The sequence below is a fragment of the Rhinopithecus bieti genome, unplaced genomic scaffold, assembly GCF_001698545.2.
Source record: "Rhinopithecus bieti isolate Rb0 unplaced genomic scaffold, ASM169854v2 scaffold_11380, whole genome shotgun sequence".
NCBI classification, from domain to species: Eukaryota; Metazoa; Chordata; class Mammalia; order Primates; family Cercopithecidae; genus Rhinopithecus; species Rhinopithecus bieti.
Window position 1 is genome coordinate 2,095,062 of NW_016807225.1, and position 15,405 is coordinate 2,110,466.

Consider the following 15,405-nt stretch of genomic DNA (forward strand, 5'->3'; position numbering starts at 1 on the left):
TTGCTGCTTAGAAATTTCTTCTGCCTAGGCGAGGCATGGTGGCTCATGCCTGTAATCCCAGCACTTTGGGAGGCCAAGATGGGCGGATCACCTGAGGTCAGGAGTTCGAGACTAGCCTGGCCAACATGGTGAAACCCCATCTTTAAAAAGGAAAAAAAAAGAAATTTCTTCTACCAGATGCCCTGGGTTATCACTTTTAAGTTTGGTCTTCCATAAAGCCCTAAGGCATGGACGTGATGCAGCCAAGTTCTTTGCTATGGCGTAACATGGGTGACCTTTGTTCTACTTTCCAAATAAACACTACTTCCCTTCATCAGAATGGCCTTTACAGTCCATGTTTCTATCAGCATTTTGGTCATAACCATCTAACCAATCTCTGAGAAGTTCTAAACGTTCCCTCATCTTTTTGTCTTTTTCTGAGCCCTCATCAAAATTACCCTTAATGCCCTGTTCACAGCAATTCAGGTGTTTTCTAGCCTATGTCTTCAAACTCTTCCAACCTCTGCCCATTACCCAATTCCAAAGCTGCTTCTGCATTTTTAGGTTTGTTTACGGACGACCCCACTCCTTGGTACAAATTGTCTGTCTTAGATCATTTTGTGTTGTTATAACAGAATACCTGAAACTGGGTCATTTATAAAGAAAAGGTTTATTTACCTCACTGTTCTGTAGGCTGGGACATTCAAGGGCATGCCTGCAGGCTACAGGGGGTTGTAGCTTTCATGCTACATTATAACATGACAGAGAAGGTCAAAGGGCAAGTGGACACATGCAAAGAGGCAAGACCCAAAGGATCTCTTGGCTTTAAAACAACCCACTGTCATGGAAACTCATCCATTTCTGCAGGAACTAATCTCGTCTTATGAGAGTGAGAACCTGCTTCCATGAGATCAGCTCATGGGGGATCCTCCCCCATGATCCAAATACCTCCCACTAAGCCTCACCTCCCAACATGACCCCCCTGGGGATCAAATTTCAACATAAGTTTAAGTGGCGACAAACTCAGATCATGTCCAAACCATAGCACTTGTCCTCAAGACCCTAGCCTGCTTAGATAGTCTCTGAAATGTCTTCAGGGTTTTTTTTTCCATTGTCTTGGTGTATAGGCCTGGTTACCTTCTGTCTGTACTAATTTTTTTAGCAAATGATTGCTTGGCCACACCCTTGGTTTTTCTCCTACAGACACCTTTTCAGTCTACATGGCTAGCCTTCAGATTGCCCAAATCTTTCTGCTCTGCTTTATTTTTCATTACAAATTCCATCTTTTAGTCATTTCTCTCCTCTCACGTTTTACTACATGTGCTTTAAAGTAGCAATACAGCTCCTTCAATATTTTGCTTAGAAATTTCTTTTACCAGATATCCTAGTTCATCACTCTTAAGTTCTGTCTTCCACAAATTCCTAGGACACTGACACAATCCTGCCAAGTTCTTTGCAGTAGATAACAAGAATGGCTTTTACTCCTGTTTCCAATACCTTGTTCCTCATTTCCATCTGACACCTCATCAGAATGGTCTTTACTGTCTGTAACTGTCTATATTTCTACCAATATTCTGATTAGGACCACTTCTGTAATCCCTGAGAAGCTTTAGGCTCTTCTTAAAGTTCTTTCTTCATCTGAGCCCTTGCCAGAATTGCCCTTAATACTCCATTCATGGCAGACTTTTCTCTCCTGATCCTCCAAATTCTTCTACCTTCTACCCCTTTCCAGTTCAAAAACCACTTCCACATTTTCAGGTATTTGTTATGGCATCAGACGACTTCATGGTATCAATTTTCTGTCTTAGTTAGTTCTATGCTATTATCATAGAATATCACAGACTGGGTAATACACATTGAACAGAAATTAATTTGGCTTATGGTTCTGGAGGCTGGGAACCCCACGATTGAGGGGCTGCATCTGGTGAGGGCCCTCTTGCTGCATCATAACACAGCAGGAGCCATCACATGGGTGTCAGAGAGAATGAGAGAGGACAAACTGACTTTTATAACAAACCCAGTCTCATGATAATGAGTTCACTCCTGCAATAATCACATTATCACCTTTCTTTTTCTTTTTTTCTTTTCTTTTCTTTTAAGAGACAAGGTCTCACTCTGTTACCAGCTTGGTGTACAGTAGCATGATCACAGCTCACCTCAGCCCCAACCTCCTGGGCTCAAGTGATCCCCTGCCTTAGGCTCCAGAGTAGCTGGGACTATAGGCACACACCACCACACCTGGCTAATTTTTTACTTTTGATAGAGATGGGGTCTTGCTATGTTGTCCAGGCTGGTCTTGAACTTCTGGGCTCAAGCGATCCTCCTGCCTCAGCCTCCCAAAGTGCTGGGTTTACAAGCATAAGCCACCATACCCAGCCACATTATCACCTCTTAAAGACCCTAACTCTCAACACTGTTACACTGGGGATTAAGTCTTTAACACATGGATTCTGGGGGACACACTCAAACTGTAGTTATATGTAGGATTATACTTTATTTAGCCCAATGTATCCAAAATATTATCTCAACAAGTTGTCAATATAATAAAGCTAGTAATGTGCTATTTTACATTCATTATTAAGTCTTTGGAAACTGATGTATATTTTATACTTATAGATGGCCATGTTTCCCAGTAAGCAATGGCCCCTAGGTTAACTAGTTGGATAAACATAACCAGCTGGATAGTCCAGGTCTAGAACAATGATAGTATTTCAGCAGTGGAAATCAGATTCTAGCAGATAAAGAAGGGCTCTAGAAAGTGACTCCAGCCTTGAGGAGGTTGTGTTTGCTGGACTGGCTGATCATATGGTATCACCCAGAGAGGCTGAGAGTTTCTGACGCTGACTTGGGAGTCACAGTCATAAAGTGTGTGGTCAGCCTAGTCTTGTTCCAAAGTCATGGCCACTTGGGTATGTTGCAGTCCAGTGTTGTCATTTTGGATCTCATAATGTCAGAGGTCTTTCAAGGTCTGAGGGAAGTTTGCAGAGGTGAAGGGAAACCCTTTTGTTCACTTCTGTTGATTGTTATAGCTACTGACAGCACACAGAGTGCTTGCTCACATGACTGTCTACTTTTTGTGTGTTTTGTTTTTTTCACATGGAAGTTTTAGTTTATTAATCTTCTCGTGAAAATCCACAATGGCCACAGATAACACCATTGCAGCACCTTTACTCCAGCTTTTTGCCAGCACCAACATTGGCCTTTGCAGTCGCCCTGACTTTCCTCATTCTGTTCTTGCGTTCCTCTCACTGCTTTCTTGAGGTCTTTTTCTTCTCATACAGGCCATGTCTTGCCAGTCTATGTTTGGGTTCATTTTTCTTTGCATAATCTGGGGAATCATAAATCATGCCAAAGCCAGTTGTCTTGCCACCATCAAAATGAGTTTTGAATCCAAATACAGAGATGACATCTGGTGTGGTCTTGTACACTTTGGCTAGTTTTTCCGAATTTCTGTCTTAGGCAACTGTTGCCTTCCCGGGGTGAAGGATATCCATGACCATTTGTTTCCTCTGAAGTTGTCAGTTGGTCATGAACTTTCTAGTGCCAATAGTTATGTACCGTTCATGATGGTGGTCTATCCTCAGCCAGGGAGGAAAAGCATGACTGTCTACTTTCTAGCCTCCTATTGTGCATTGGAGGAGAGTAGACAAGGGCTGGGAGCAGAGAACAAGGCTAGCAGTAACTGAAGGTAGACGGGGTAGGTCTGGGACCACCCTCTGAAATGGTTATGGGGGCCATCCAGGCCATAAAAATGCTGAAGCAGGGCTAGTAAAAGTGACGTTGGAGTGTGGTGGGGTCCCAATGCATCCTATCTAAAGGCAGCAGTTGCTTCAGCTCCCACCAATCATTGATATATACAAAGCATGACTCGGTGGTGTCAGATCTTCATTTTTTTTTCTTTGAAGAGAAATCAGAAATCCAGATTTTTATGTGAAACTTGTATTTTGTAATCATGATAAACTAAAAATAATATTTACCATTTTAACCATTCATAAGTGTACAGTTCAGTGACATTATATGCATTTGCAGTGTTGTGTAACCATTACCACTATTTATACCCAAAACTTTTTCATTGTCGTCAATAAAACCTCTGTACTCATTAAGCAATAACTCCTCCTTTGCCCCCCCCGCCCCACTCCCACATCCCCTGGTTACCTCTATTCTACTTTCTGTTCCTAAACATTTGCCTATTCTAGGATCCTCGTAAAAGTGGAATCATACTTGTCCTTCTGTATCTGGCTTATGAAATCTGTTTTTTAAGTACTGGTAACTAATGCATTTCATTTTTTAAAAATGTATTTTATGTCTTAAAACTGCATCAGATTAAATTGCCAGTTTGAAGGTCAGGCATGGTGGCATATGTCTGCAATCCCAGTACTTTGGGAGGCTGAGGCAGGAGGACTGCTAGAGCCCAGGAGTTTGAGACCAACCTGGGCAACATAGTGAGACCCCATCTCCACAAAAAATATGAAATTAGCTGGGTTTGGTGGAGCTCACCTGCAGTCCTAGCTACTCAGGAGGCTGAGGTGGGAGGATTGCTTGAGCTCAGGAGATTGAGGCTGCAGTGGGCTGCGATTATGCCACTGCACTCCAATCTGAACTACAGTGCAAGACCCATCTCAAAAAAAAAAAAAAAAAAAGAAGAAGCCAGTTTGAGACTTCTGGGAAAGGTTGCATGGAACTGAATTTCAGTTCTGCCTTCTCCTTCCTCGAAAAACTCTCACCAAACATGTGGGCAGGTGGAAACAATGTCAGAGGCTAGTGACTCAGCTTGGGGGATTAGCCCAGAACTTCCAAAAGTGGTTGGTGATTTGCCTTATCCGTGGGGCTAAATGAAAATACAGAGGTCTGGGGACCCACACAGACTTTCTTAACCAAACTATCTAGGAGAGCGGCCCAGCATTTGGTGTTCTTTTTTTTTTTTTTTTTTGAGATAGAGTCTCACTCTGCCGCCCAGGCTGGAGTGCGGTGGAGCAATCTCGGCTCACTGCAACCTCCACTTCCCAAGTTCAAGTGATTCTCATGCCTCAACTTCCTGAGTCGCTGGGATTACAGGTGCCCACCACCACGTCTGGCTAATTTTTGTAGTTTTAGTAGACACAGGGTTTCACTGTGTTGGCCAGGCTGGTCTCGAACTCGTGACCTCAGGTGATCTGCCCGTCTCAGCATCCCAAAGTGCTGGGATTGCAGGCGTGAGCCACCACACCCAGCCAGCATTATATATCTTCAACTGGCCTCCCAAATGAGGCTCATAATCGGATACTTTTTGAAACCACCAGGAGGAAAGAGCAGCATGCATGGGAAGAGACTGCCTGCTTGGAGCCATATTCTTGTCAGGGCTGATTTTTTTTTCTTTTTCTTTTTTTGTAGAGATGAGGTCTTGCTTTGTTGCCTAGGCTGGTCTCGAACTCCTGACCTCAAGTGATTCTCCCACCTTGGCCTCCCACAGTGCTGGGATTACAGGTGTGAGCCACTGCACCCAGCTGGTCAGGGTTGATTTATGATATGTTTGCTGTATGTTGGGTTCAGTGGGAAGTAGTGGGAGCTTGGGCCACTCACCCTTCAGATTGAGGGCAGAGGCTGGGCTGGGGCTCATAATTTTGATTCACCTAAGGTACTGAAAAAGTTCCTGAAGACCTTAGGGTTGGGGAGTTGAGGAGCCCTAATGGGATATGAGCTGAAACCATGCATATGCTCCATATCCTTTGGGTTCTTTGACATTCCATCCAGTGCACTGGAAGAAGCTCAGATTGGCCTGGCCTGGCTTCTGCCTTGGCTTTTTATATTTTTTTCTCTATAACCTAATCTTGAAAATGATTTTTCTTTAGAAAACTGATTTTTCTTCAGAGACAGAGTCTTGCTCTGTTGCTCAGGCTTGAATGCAGTGGCACAATCTCAGCTCACTGCAGCCTCGAACTCCTGGGCTTAAGTGATCCTTGCCTCAGCATACAGAGTAGCTGGAACTATAGGTGTGTGCCACCATGCCTGGCTAGTTATTTTATTTTTTGTAGAATCTGGGTCTTACTATTTTGCCCAGGCTGGTCTTGAACTCCTGGCCTCAAGCAATCCTCCTGCCTCTGCCTCCTACAGGGCTGGGATTACAGGCATGAGCTATCACTCAGGGCATGGCTTGGCTTTGTTGCCTTGCCAGGCATTGTTACAGTTGCTTGTTAATTTCACGGACTTAAGTCTAAGTCTTTGGTTTCCAATTTCCAGACCTCCACTCCCCGCCTTTTCCTATTTAACCTGTCTCTTGTTACCTCCCAGCCTTGGCTCTGCTCTGACCACTTTGGCTCCATACTATCTCCTTGGGATATACCCTTTGGGTCTAAGACTTAGGCAGTGGAGAGGTATGTCAGCAAGATGGTGTAGAAAGCTACAGGCCCTCATTTTCCCACAGAAATGTTAACTAGGAAGTGGCTAAAATAACTTCTTTTGGGAAGCTTTGGAAGTCAAAGATCTATAGCAACCAAGCCCAACCAACCAAGAAAAAGACACATTCAAAGCCATAGGAAATTTCATGGCTTTTAAACTCACCTTTGCCCCATTTCCTCCCTCATGCTGTGCATCCAGTCCTCAGTTCTCCTCTGCAAAATGAATACATGGAATTTGCAACATTTTAACCTGCTTTAACTCAACTTCATTTTTATGCACTGACAATGTACAACACCCCTCCCAAAAAATTAAGAAACAATTCCATTTACAATAGCATTAAAAAATAAAATACTTAGGAATAAACCAAGGATATAAAAGTCAAGTGTATTGGAAACTACAAAATGTTGCTGAAAGAAATTAAATAAAGTATAAATAAATGGAAAGACTTCCTGTGTTTATGGGTTGGAAGACTTCATGTTAAGATGTCAAAGCTACCTAAAGCGATATATAGATTTAATGTAATCCCTGTCAAAATCCCAGTAATGGTTTTCATAGAAATAGAAAAATCCTTACCCTAAAATTCATATGGAATTTCAGGGAACCCTGAATAGCCACAACAATCTCGAAAAAGAAGAACAGCATCGGAGATCTCACACTTTCTGATTTCAGAACTTACTACAAAGCTACAGTAATGAAGACAATGTTGTATTTGGCATAAAGACAGGTATATAGACCAATGAAATAGAGAAGAGAGTCCAGATATCAACCCTTGGGTATATGGTCAAATGATTTTCAACAAGGGTGTCAAGACCATTCAATGAGGAGAAGACAGCCTTTTCAATAAAGGGTGCTGGGAAAACTGGATAACCATATGAAATTAGACCCTTGCGTTGTCAGAGACGTTTGCACAAGAGCGACTCCATCTTGAATAGGGGCTGGGTAAAATGAGGCTGACAGCTGCTGGGCTGCATTCCCAGGAGGTTAGGCATTCTAAGTTACAGGATGAGATAGGAGGTTGGCACAAAGTACGGGTCACAAAGACCTTGCTGATAAAAGGATGCAATAAAGAGGCCAGCCAAAACCACGAAAGCGAAAACGGTGATGAAACTGACCTCTGGTCATCCTCACTGCTCATTATACGCTAATTATAATGCATTAGCCTGTTAAAAGACACTCCCACCAGCACCATGACAGTTTACAAATGCCGTAGCAAATCAGGAAGTTACCTTATGTGGCCTAAAAAGGAAAGAAATCCTTAGTTCCTGGAATTGCCCGCCCCTTTCCCAGAAAATTCATGAATAATCCACATCTTGTTTAGCATATAATCAAGAAGTAACAATAAATATAAGCAGCTGAGCAGTCCATGCCACTGCTCTGCCTATGGAGTAGCCATTCTTTATTCCTTTACTTTCTTAATAAACTTGCTTTCACTTTATGGACTTCCCCCAAATTCTTTCTTGTGTAAGATCCAAGAAACCTCTATCGAGATCTGTATTGGAACCCCTTTCCAGTAACATCATTATACTATATACAAAAATTAACTCAAAAGTGGATCAAAGACTTAAACATAAAAGCTAAAACCATAAGACTCTTAGAAGGAAACAGGGGAAATGCTTTACAATGTTAGTTCTGGCAAAGATTACTTGGGTCTGATACCAAAAGCAGAGGTACTATAAGAAAACATTAAACTACATCAGTGTAAAACGCTGATGCATCAAAAGATGCTATTAACAGACTAAAAAAGTCACCCATATTTGGGAGAAAATATTTGCAAATCATGTATCTGATAAGGAATTAATTTCTAGAATGTGTAAAGAACTCTTACAACTCAACCGCAAAAAAAAAATCCAATTTAAAAATGAGCTAACAAATGTACAAATGGTCATAGCACCTAAAAAGATGCTCAACATTAGGGAAATACAAATCAAAACCACTGTCAGATACCACTTCACACCTATTTAGGATGGCTATTATTTAAAAACAAAAGTGTTGGTAAGGATGTGAAGACATTGGAACTCTTTTGCATTGCTGGTGGGAATGTAAAATGGTGCAACTGCTATGAAAACAACATGGAAGCACCTCAAAAAAATTAAAAATAAAATTACCGTGTGATCCAGCAATTCCACTTCTAGGTAAAAAAATTGAAAGCAGGAACTTGAACAGATATTTGTATACTCATGTTTATAGCAGCCTTATTCACAATAGCTAAAACATGGAACCAACCCAAGTGTCTGTGCTTCCAGATGAATAAATAAAATGTGGTGTGTATGTGTTTGTATGTATATACAGGTACAAGGAAATATATACATATATGTTATATGCAGTGAAATGTAGAAAAACTTCTGGCCAACCAGCTGTGAATTGGGGGTTCCCATGACTCCTCTTCAGGTTTGATTTGCTATAACAGCTCACAGAACTCAGGAAAACACTTGACTCACATTTCCTAGTTTATTATACACTTCACTCACATTTCCTCATTTATTTTAAAGGATACAACTCAGGAACAGCCAAATGGAAGAGATGCATAGGGCAGGAAATGGCGATGGGGGGCTGTGGAGCTTCCAAGCCCTATCCTTCCACCCTCTCAGCACCTGGATGTGCTCACCAACCAGAAGCTCTCTGAAACTCTACTGTTCAAGAGATTTTATCCAGCACAGTCTCTAGCCCCCTCCCCTCACCTCCCCTCCCTGGAGTGGGCAGGGGGATGGGATTGTACATTTCCAAGTTCTAATCCATGATCTTTCTGGTGACCAGCCCCCTCCTGAGGCTACCTAGGAGCGCTACCTATGTTGCCTCATTAGCATAAACTCCCTGGAGTGGGTAAAGGGATGGGGTTGTACATTTCCAAGTTCTAATCTCTGGTCTTTCTGGTGATCAGCCCCCTCCTGAGGCTATCTAGGAGCACTACCTACGTCACCTCATTAGCATAAACATTGGTGTCTTGGAAAGGGGCCCCTTAGGAAATGATGAGATATTCCTATCACTCAGGAAATTCCAAGAATTTCTGTAGCTCTATACCAAGAACAGAGGACAAAGACCAAATAATATTTTTATTACACCACAGTTACCTGGAGTAGTCAAATTAATAGAAACAGAAAGTAGAATGGTGATTGTCAGAAGCTGAGGGAAGGAGAGAATGGGGAGTTACTGTTTAATGGGTACAGAGTTTCAGATTGGGAAGATGAAAAAAGTTCCGGAAATGGATGGAGGTGATAGTTGCACAGTAGTATGAACGTACTTAGCGCTGCTGAACTATACAGCTAAAAATTGCTTAAAAATCAACAATTGTGTATATTTAACCACCATCAAGCGAACAAAAGATACTCTGCTTTTGAGGTGTTCCCTTCTAACTGGAATCCCTGCTCCCCTGCTGCCATCATCCACATCAGCCTTTATGCTCTAAAGAATGCATTCCCAAGCCTGTGTACTTGCTGCGTCTGTTCCACCACTGGCCTTTGTTTTCTGGTGGTTTGTCTATTTCTCCTTCTTCCTTATCCTTCCTCTTGTCCACCTCCCCTCCATTTCCACATCTTCTTCCTACTAAGTGGGAAACTTCCCAGAGGGCCAGGCATGGGCTGATGATAGGGACAGGAGGCAGAGAAATTCCAGGCAGAAAAGGGTGGGATCCCTGGCGAGGGCCCCACCCTCAAGCCTGAAGTCGCAGCCCAAAGTGAGACTTTACATCCCGGTTTGCCTGCTGGAATGTTGCCTTTTCCAAAACCATCCCTGGCCAACCCCCATCCTGTACCTTTAAAACCCCCAATCTCCACTGACAGAGAGCAGAGAAGGGGAGAAGAAGTAGTCAGACATCAGAGAGAAGCAGCTTTACTTTAGAAGGATGGCTGGACAGCAGGACTTCAGAGAAGAGTCCAGCCAGGGACAGCCAGACCTCAGGGGAAGAACACCTTCCCACTCCATCTGCTTTCCAGCTCCCCTTCCCACTGAGAGCCACTTCTATTGGCAATAAAATCCTCTGCATTTACTATCCTTCAATTCATGTGTGCCATCTGATTTTTTCCTGGATGCCAGGCAAGAGCTCAGGATACAGAAAGCTGTCACACTGGCTCTCTGCCCTCATGAAAAGGCAGAGGGTCCACTGAGCTGTTAAACACTTAAGCTAAAGGAGCACAGTGTAACAAACACGCTCTGGAGCTTCGGGGTTCATAGGTACTCCCCCTAGATGCTGCCGCAGGACCTGCATGGAGTTTTTCTCCTGCTGGTGCCCAAAAGCAACCACTCCAGCTCCTATACCCGCTTGCCTGGGTGCTCCCTCTCCCTCTAGGGGTTGAGAGCTGAGGGCTAAGTGAGGCACCCCGTCACAAAGCCCACAAAGGGGTCAAGGAAAATTTCCTGTTTCATGACACATCTGTCCTGTGTCTCAGAGCAAGGCCCTGGGCATAACAGCTGCTTGCAGATGGATGGGCAAATTAACAGGTTTTCACTTCCTGAAAGAAATTAAGATGACCAGTCAGTTAACTGAGAGTTCAGGTGGTTGGACAAGATTCTCATGCCTGGTTGTCTTCTTGATGTGACTTGCTCTTATTCCTTATGTGGAAAAAGCTACTGAATCCTTACTGTGTGCCTTGGACTGTGCCAGGCCGAGGGTATTAAGAATACTGTCGCTAGATCTGCTGTGTACCCTTTGACAAGTCTCATAACTTTCATAGGTTTGGGCTTCTTTGGTAAAATAGCATTCATACTGGCTACTGCAGAAGCTACAGGAAAGGATTAAATGAGACAATATGTGGATAGCATTTAGGTAATAGTTTCTCAGATAAGAAGTGCTAAGTGAGATCAGCTGTGATGGCACATGCGAGGCCAAGAGGGAGGATTGCTTAAGTCTAGGAGTTCGAGACCAGCCTGGGCAACATAGTAAGATCCCTGCCTCTACTTAAAAAAAAAAAAAGTACTAAATAAAGAACAGATGTTCTCAGTACCATTATCAATAAAAGTAATCACCTCTGTCTTCTGTTGGCTCTGGATCTAGAAAGAGAGGCCTCTCCTAATATTACCGGACATTGCCCCAGTGTGGGTGCACTGTGGACAAGCAGGGCAGCTTCCTTAAGGTGAAGGTTGAGCTGATTCTTAATGAGTGAAGTGACCAGGAGTTGGTACATAGGGGAGGCTGGGCCATTCCAGGAAGTATCCCAGTAGTATCCTGATGGGGACTTGTCCCTTTTGAGAGCTACTTAAACTAAAAGCAATACGGGCGCAGGAAATTGGTGTAATATTCCCAGAGTGCGGTGATGACTTTGGAGACTCTGGGGTGACAGAGATACTCACTGGGTCAACCCCTATGCCTGTGCACGAGACTTTAGTCTCACAAACCTCAGACTGAAGGAAACGGGCGGGGATGAGGGGGGCGGGGGGTGCCCAGGCTTATCAGGTGTTCACAGCTATTTTCCATCTCCTAGTTCTTGATCTTTTTCCAACAATGCTGTTAACAGGATGTCCTTCCCTTGACTTGAACTCCCCCCAAGCCTCAACATCAAACAGCCCTGTGTGGATTGCAGGATGTAGGTTGGAGTGCTATCAAGGATGATTAAAACAACAGCAACCACCATAGGGTTAAGGTGATATCTGGTGTTTCCTCTTCTTTCTTTCTTGACCTCCTGACTTCTACCTAGCACCATTCCCAAGTTAACCCAATAGAATATCTCCCCTCCCTCAATTCTACAGAGCTAAGGGCCTTTTTCTTTGGTGAGTCATTCATAGGTGGGAGGGCACTCTGTAAGCCCAGCCAGACACTTCTACTTTCTGACTTGATTACAGGCATCTTTCCTTTTTCATGCTGTGCAAAAACTTGAGCTCAGCCTCTCACCCCAACACAATTCAAGACTCAGCCTTGACCCAGCATGAGGGCGGATAACAGCAGCACCATCTGTGTTTGTAGAAGCGAGAGATAGGAGGTGAGGATAGATCTTACTTCCTTCCCAACTTCTTTGGGTTCAGCCTTGTGTCCAGAGCCTCAGGAGGGAGCAGTGTTTGCTTTGGCTCCCCTCCGATTGCTTCTCCAGAGAGGAGTTGAACACAAGTCCTTTTTAGTTCCAGGAGGCTGTTTTGGATTGCATAGCCTCGCCGGCTCCCAAAGAGAGGGACACAGAAGCTGGAGCAAGCTTGTTTTTCTCCTTTTCTTCTTCTTCTCTCCCCTGGAAATTCCTGATTTCTGCACACAATGACTGGGTTGACATGGCTGGGTCTCCTTTGGTGGCTCTAGAGGTAGCTGTATGCAAGTCTATTTGCTGTGTCCATCTATTGGTAAACACAGTTGGTGAGCAGGCATGAGGCATCCATGGGTTTTTTTGTTTTGTTTTTTGAAACAGCGTCTCACTCTGTTGCCCGGGCTGGAGTGCAGTGGCATGATCATGGCTCACTGTAGCCTCAGCCTCCCCAGGCTCAGGTGATCCTCCCACCTCACCTCAGCCTTTCCAGTGACTGGGACTACAGGCTTATGCCACCACGCCTGGCCAATTTTTGTATTTTTTTGTAGAGATGGGGTTTTGCCACGTTGCCCAGGCTGGTCTTGAACTTCTGGGCTCAACTGATCTGCCCTTCTCTGTCTCCCAAAGTGCTGGGATTACAGACGGGATCCACCACCTTGATGAGGCATCCATGTTAAAGCAGGGTTCATTCTCTGGGCTGTTTTTTTGGGGTAGTAGCTGCCTTTTGAGCAATCCAGGCCTCCTTAGACTTTTATCCCGGGCTTCCTGTTGGGTGCTGGACAGGTTTGTGGAGACACCCATTTGAGCACACCCAGGGATTCATTCCTTCTCTGCTGAGAAGCTACACAGGAACACACCTCTCTCCCACCATGTCTGCCTAGGACACGTAGGGGAAGCCAGCAGCTGAGAATTCTCTTGATTTCCTTCCTTAGCGTGGTGGAGATCAATTGTTTCTAAAGTGTGATCCATGGAGTCTCTAGCACCAGAACCACCTGGGTGTTCATCAAAAATGCAAACTCAGGGACTCACGCCTATAATCCCAGCCCTTTGGGAGGCCAAGGCAGGAGGATTGCTTGAGTCCAGGAGTTGGAAACCAGCCTGGGCAACATGGAAAAACCCCATCTTTACAAAAAATACAAAAAATTAGCTAGGCATGGTGGTGCATGCCTGTAGTACTAGCTACTTGGAAGACTGAGGTGGCAGGATCACCTGAGCCCAGGAGGTGGAGGTTGCAGTGAGCCAAGATCATGCCACCTCACTCCAGCCTGAGGGACAGAGTGAGACCCTGTCTCAAGAAAAAATAAAATTAAAAAAAATAAAAAGCAAATTCCTGGGCACCAGAGCAGACCCAAGGAATTCGCTCCTCTGGGTTGGGACCCAGGAATATGTATTTTTGATTCTCCTTCCAGGGATTCTGATGCCCACTGAAGTTTGAACACTCCTGGTATAGAAGCCATGGAAGCTGGACCCAGCAGCCATATTTGGGGCCTCCAGCAGGACACCTCTCCTCTTTGTGTATCAGCTTTGTTTTCTACAGCAAGAATGCCTGCCTCACAGGGTTGCCATGACAGCTAATGAGGCAACGTCTATGTGAAACAGCTCCTAGAACCAAGTAACCCCTCTGTAAACATTTACTGAATCCACATCTATGTTTTCCCTCTCTACCAAACTCATGTTCTACGACATTCTAGTGTTAAAAAAGGTAAACTGAGGTGCAATTAATTTTTTTTTAAAGAGTTTATTTAAGCAAACAGTGATTCACGAATTGGCTGGCTCCAAATCAGAAGTGTTTCTGGATCATCCTGAGTCTCAGACCATGTCTTCTGGGGATATGATGCTGCTTGGTGCTTTTTTGAGACTCAGCAAGATTCCATGGGAAGAGAGCAGGGCTGGGAATGGAACCTCAGAAGTCTCAATGTTGATGATTAGCTCTGTGACTTCAAGTTGCTTCCACTCAGTTATGAAGTGGAGAAGATAGTTTGGCCCTGACAGGACTCTGTTTCCTCATCTGGACTTTGGGCATCCTGCTCTTGATCTCACTGGGTGGTTCTGAGGGTCTGGTAATAGCCTCAAATGTTGGATGTGTAGGTGCCTTGAAAATGGTGAAATATTTTGCCAGTGTTGACTTTTAGTGCCCTTTCTTGAACTTAAAAAAAAAAAAAAAAGGCTGGATGTGGTGGTTCCCACCTGCAATCCTGGCATTTAGGGAGGTTGAGGTGGGAGAATCACCTGATGCCGGGAGTTTAAGTCCAGCCCTTTGCAACATAGTGAGACTCCATCTCTACAAAAGCAGTTAAAAAGTTGGTTGGGTGTGGTGGCACATGCCTGTAGTTCTAGCTACTTGGGAGCTAGAGAGAATCACTTGAGCCCAGGAGTTTGACATTACAATGAGCAGTAATTGCAGCACTGCACTCCAGCATGGGCAACAGTGTGAGACCTCATCCAAAAAATTAAAAAATACTCTGGACTTGCCCTTTGACAGTAGAATAAAAAGAGCTTCTCTAGACACACATCATGTCCTGCCTGGATTGGGGGCCATGCCCTCCATGTAGAGGGCTCAGCACTCCTGCCTTTACACCAGCTCATGGTTCAGGATAAGCTCCATCATCCTTACTGTAGGAGCCTCTTTCAGAGCTTCTCAGTTCCAAAGCATTCCTCTCATCGGCAAAGAAAGGAAGCTGCACTTGCTGATTTGATCCTCTTGAGCTGAGCTGTTTGGCAGCTCCAGGAATCCTGTGGAGCATTCTGGTTCTTTTTGATTCCAGGAAACTGACAGCTTGCTAGAGAAGTGCCGTTTGCCAAAAAGTGGCAAGATGCAACGTTTGAGTCTGTAGGTGCCTAGGATGGTTCTTCTCTTCAGTGTAGGAAAATGGCTATGGTGGCATAGCACAGAACTGATTCGTCCCCACCCTCAGGAGATAGGCCTGGGAGTGAGAAGCTTTATCCTAAGGGCATGGTGGTCCTGGCCCTACCAAGTTTTCTCATAGCCCCTCACAGTTAGCAAGTGGCAGTGATCAATGGTAACAAATGGTGATCAGTAGGGCTTGGAGAGCCCTGGTGAAGATGTTAGAACCCTTAGGAAGATGTTGCAGTTTCCCTTCGACGTTTC

At 44.4% G+C, this 15,405-nt stretch overlaps 1 protein-coding gene and 1 pseudogene across 4 annotated transcripts in view; one reads left to right on the forward strand and one right to left on the reverse strand.

Annotated features, from left to right (window-relative positions):
- The window catches only part of FLVCR2 (FLVCR choline and putative heme transporter 2), a 70,161-nt gene that overhangs the window by 14,255 nt on the left and 40,501 nt on the right, over positions 1-15,405 (forward strand). The gene's annotated exons all lie outside the window — the stretch shown is intronic.
- LOC108534976 (40S ribosomal protein S24 pseudogene) lies at positions 3,147-15,040 on the reverse strand (annotated as a pseudogene).